Consider the following 4,401-nt stretch of genomic DNA (forward strand, 5'->3'; position numbering starts at 1 on the left):
AGACTACCTTTACCTCTGACAGCATTCCTGCCACAGCTCCAGACTCTACATCTTCTCTGAGAGTCAGTGAAGAAAAATGATCCCCAGGATTCCCAATAAAATTCTTACAGCCTCTGATCCTGGATCAGTCAGGGAACACACAGGCTCTTCTGATATCCTGGCCAAAGAGTTTCATATGTACATATGATATGTAACTTTTTAACAGTTACCTAGTATTCTGTTGCATGAATGTGTCATAATGTATTCAACTTCTCCTTTGATGATGGACATTTAGGTTTTTCTAGCAATTTACTAATGTAAATAATGCCAGGATGCACTTTCTTGTACCTTGATCACCCACATACACTCTCATACTCACATTGTTCTTTCTTCACCAAACTCATCAAGTTCATAACTGCTGAATTGTGATTTTTGTGTTTTAAGGAACTTTCCATCACACCACCAACATGTCACATTATATGTTCCTGTGACCACTTTGAGGAAGGGAAAGGGGGAGGGGACACTGGAGGTTGCAATATCTAGACTTTGTCTTCATTCTCTTCGGCTCACCAAATATAGTCCAGCTGTAAAGACATGAGCTCTATGAAGTTTACCCTAAAATTAGAAGAAAGAAAAGGTTCAATTTTCTGTAGAAGCCCCACTTGCCTTCTCATCTCCCTGGGCCACCTGGGAATGCAGAAGGGGTACCTTTCTCCTGTTCTTCCTCATAGCCTCTGCTTCCACCCTATCAATGCACAAGAACTGTTAAAAACTTGACATTTCCCATTTCCCTTCTTTTTCCATTGTCTAAGAGCTGCTATGCCCCAAGCCACAGAAAGCCCCTACCACAACCCTCCAACCTCCAGCCTCAAAGAGGTGACATTGCCCCCAGACCAATGCCTGACTTCTCAGCCCTTGTCTTGGTCTTCTGCTGGATGGTCCTGGCCTTGCCCATCCCGCACTGCCTCCGTCCTGCCAGTCCATCACTTTCAAGCTGTAAGTCAGCACTTCTGGCTAACTAAATGCAGCATCTCTCAGAAGAATGTCTGAGAGATGTGTTCTTTCTGCTTCTGACGCCTGATATTTTAAAAATAATGTCATTTACAAAAATAATGTCTTTACAAACCTCTCTGGGCTAACTTCAGTGTAGAAGTCCTAGAACTTGGCTCTCATACCCTCCAGCTCTCCAGTTACTACCTGGTTACACTTTCTGTACTTTTATTGCTGATAAATAAGCTTTCTCTTCCTTAACTTGCAGAACATTTTTTCCCATTTTTTTCTCTTGAGCTTCCACATTCTCAGTTCCATGACAAAACACTATCAACCCCTTTTCCAGTCCTTAGAACAGAAGTCCTCTTCCTCCTCCTACCTCCATGCCCAGCAGGGAGTGAAAACACGGACTGAAGCTGTCCCTCTCCGACCCCTGCTCTTCATCAGCATTCTCAACTCCACAGGGGCTCCCAGGAAAGCTCCCAGCCCACTATTTTATAAATAAAACTTTCTTTTACTGGTACTTGGTAAACTGAATGAACAAGTTGTTGTTTAGTTGCTAAGTTGTGACTGACTCTTTTGTGATTCCCTGGACTGTAGCCAGCCAGGCTCCTCTCTCCATGGGATTCTCTAGGCAAGAATACTGGAATGCAGTTCCATTTTCTTTTCCAGGGGAATTTCCTGACCCAGGGATCGAACCTGTGTCTCCTGCATTGCCAGGTGGATTCTTTACAACTGAGCCACCAAGGAAGCCCAAATGAACAAGTACTACTCATAAAATAAAGAGGGAACTTGTAACTGCCAACATTCAGTAAACAGTCTGCCTGCAATGCCGGAGACCCTGGTTTGATCCCTAGGCTAGGAAGATCCTCTGGAGGAGGAAATGGCAACCCACTCCAGTATTCTTCCCTGGAGAATTCCATGGACACAGGAGCCTGGTGGGCTACCATCCATGGGGTTTCAAAGAGTCGGACACAACTGAGTGACTAACCCTTTCTCTTTTCACATTGTTTCTAAAGGGTATTACGAATGCTGCACTATTGGCCTTAGTAGATATATTTGCTTTAAAGACTCAGTTTTATCACAAGCTTCAAAACAGAACCAGGAATGGTGTACAAGTTATGGTCCCTACCTTGTGATTTTTTTGGTTTTCCAAAGCCTAATTTTTTTTTTTCTAGATCTGTGTACACGAGTGATTCTTTATCCTGTGAAGGTAGCATTTTATCTCTGCATGGGTCCCTAATTCCTATTTACTCATGAGATTGAGAAGAGAGGAGCTCAAAAAGAATGTTATTCAACTTGAAACAAAAGTTTTATTGAGAAAATAAGGCTTGAAGCAGAAGAAATCCCAGCTGGCCTATTTCCATTACCTAATTAAGAAGGTAAATCAAGGGAGTTCCCTGGAGATCCAGTGGTTAAGACACTGTGCTTCCCTAACTGAGCTACTAGGGAAGCCCTCCAGTGCAGAGAGCATGGGTCTGATGTCTGGTTGGGGAACTAAAATACCACATACTGCATAATATGGCCAAAAAAGAGGGGCGGGGGGCGGTGGATCAGTATACAAGTGTTTGCTGATTTGATTAATTTGAAAAGTGAAAGTGAAGTTGCTCAGTCGTGTCTGACTCTTCGCGACCCCATGGACACTAGCCCACCAGGCTCCTCCATCCATGGAATTTTCCAGCAAGAATACTGGAGTGGGTTGCCATTTCCTTCTCCAGAGTATCTTCCTGACCCAGGGATCGAACCCAGGTCTCCCGCATTGCAGGCAGACGCTTTACCATCTGAGCTACCAGGGAAGCCCCAGATTAATTTGGGGAGAGATCAATTACGTTTATGGTATTCAATGTCTCAGTCTATAATAGTACATGTATGTATATATGGCTCTGTTAAAAGACAGAATCTCTAGTCTCCCCAGTTCTACTGGAACCCACATTTCTATGCTGTCCTGTGAGACCCAGGATAGTTTCTCCTCTGGGGTGTCCCAGAGTGTGGCACGTTTACCACTAGAGGTGCCCGAGATGACTTTGGGAGGTTTGTAAACACATTTTAAAATTTCACGTGGTTCCCAGTATTTATCTTACAATAGATTCCTTTTCTTTAGCTACAGTGGATCATTTTTCTACTGATATTAATAGAAAAAACAAACATAGTTCGTGAATCTACAGGCAGTATTGCTTAGGATGAGACTAAGGTGTCACTAATAGATACAAAGATAAATACTAAGTGAAAGCTACAATACAGAGTGCACAAACATGACAGAAACCGGGAAGGTGGTGCAAGGGTGACTGAGGCTGGAGAGACCCTGCTGTCTTGTGCAGCCTGAAACACTGTGAGTTCAGAAATGTGATACCTGACCCTCATCCATCCGTCTTCCTGCAATATTCCAAACAGCCAAGGTAAGTTATTTAGTGGCTGGCTCTCTGTGTTCCCCGTTTCCTGCATGGATGGTGCAGCAAAGCAGAATCCACAGACCGAACTAACTGTGCTGCATTTAGGAAACAGAGGAGACACCAGAGGTTTATCTGTTCGGTGGCCAGTGATTACACTTGGGTTTATTTTACTTTTGAGAAAGACGAAGGAGGAGGTAGTAATCTCTTCCCCAGGAGCCCCAGACAGCTGATTTGGGGTCACAGGACTTGCTGGCCTGGAGGCATTTCAATATCACGCTCGGGCCCTTGCAGAGCAAACCCCATGACTCCACGGGACTGCCCCCACTCACTGTTGCGCCAGAATGCCTCTGTGAATGATACTGCTGAAATGAGTAGGTCCTGGAAAACTCTTCATATTTTACAGGAATTTTATGGGAAGAAGGTGCTCGATCTTGTTGGATTTAGTTTAGTTTAACAATTGTCACTTATTTATTGAAGTAAAACCTTTTCCAGAAAGGATATGAGATGACTTACAAAAATACTCATAATAAGATTAAAACTTTAAACAAGTACGTGAGGAAACCAGAGCAAAAGGAAAGTGAGAAAGTGAGATCAGGAAAGATAAAATGGAGCCAAGAGTGAGCTCTGTCACCAAAATGTATTGAGAACAGGCTCTGCGGTTGCTAACGGTGGTGGCGGCGTGGCTTCTTGGCTTCCTCATAGCAAGACAGTGAATCAGTAACAAGTGATGAGCCCATGGTGACCCTGATTTTTTTCCTAAAAGGAGAACACAAACAAGCAACTGCTCAGGACAAGGCTAAGCATACCGTGTGCTGAGATCAGCGGAGCTTCTAGTGGACATGTGATACCGTCAGTAAAATCCCCAATAATGCCCCTAGGATGCACCACAGTGACTTCACAGGGCCATTTACTACCAGGTTCTTAAGCAGAGGTGGCCAGTTGATTTTTGATAAATATCTGAAGCCAGTTCAATAGAGAGAGGACAGTTTTTTAACAAATGGTGTTGGAACAATTAGATATTTACATGCAAACAATGAACTTT

This window comes from Muntiacus reevesi, chromosome 6 (genome assembly GCF_963930625.1).
Source record: "Muntiacus reevesi chromosome 6, mMunRee1.1, whole genome shotgun sequence".
Classification (NCBI taxonomy): Eukaryota; Metazoa; Chordata; class Mammalia; order Artiodactyla; family Cervidae; genus Muntiacus; species Muntiacus reevesi.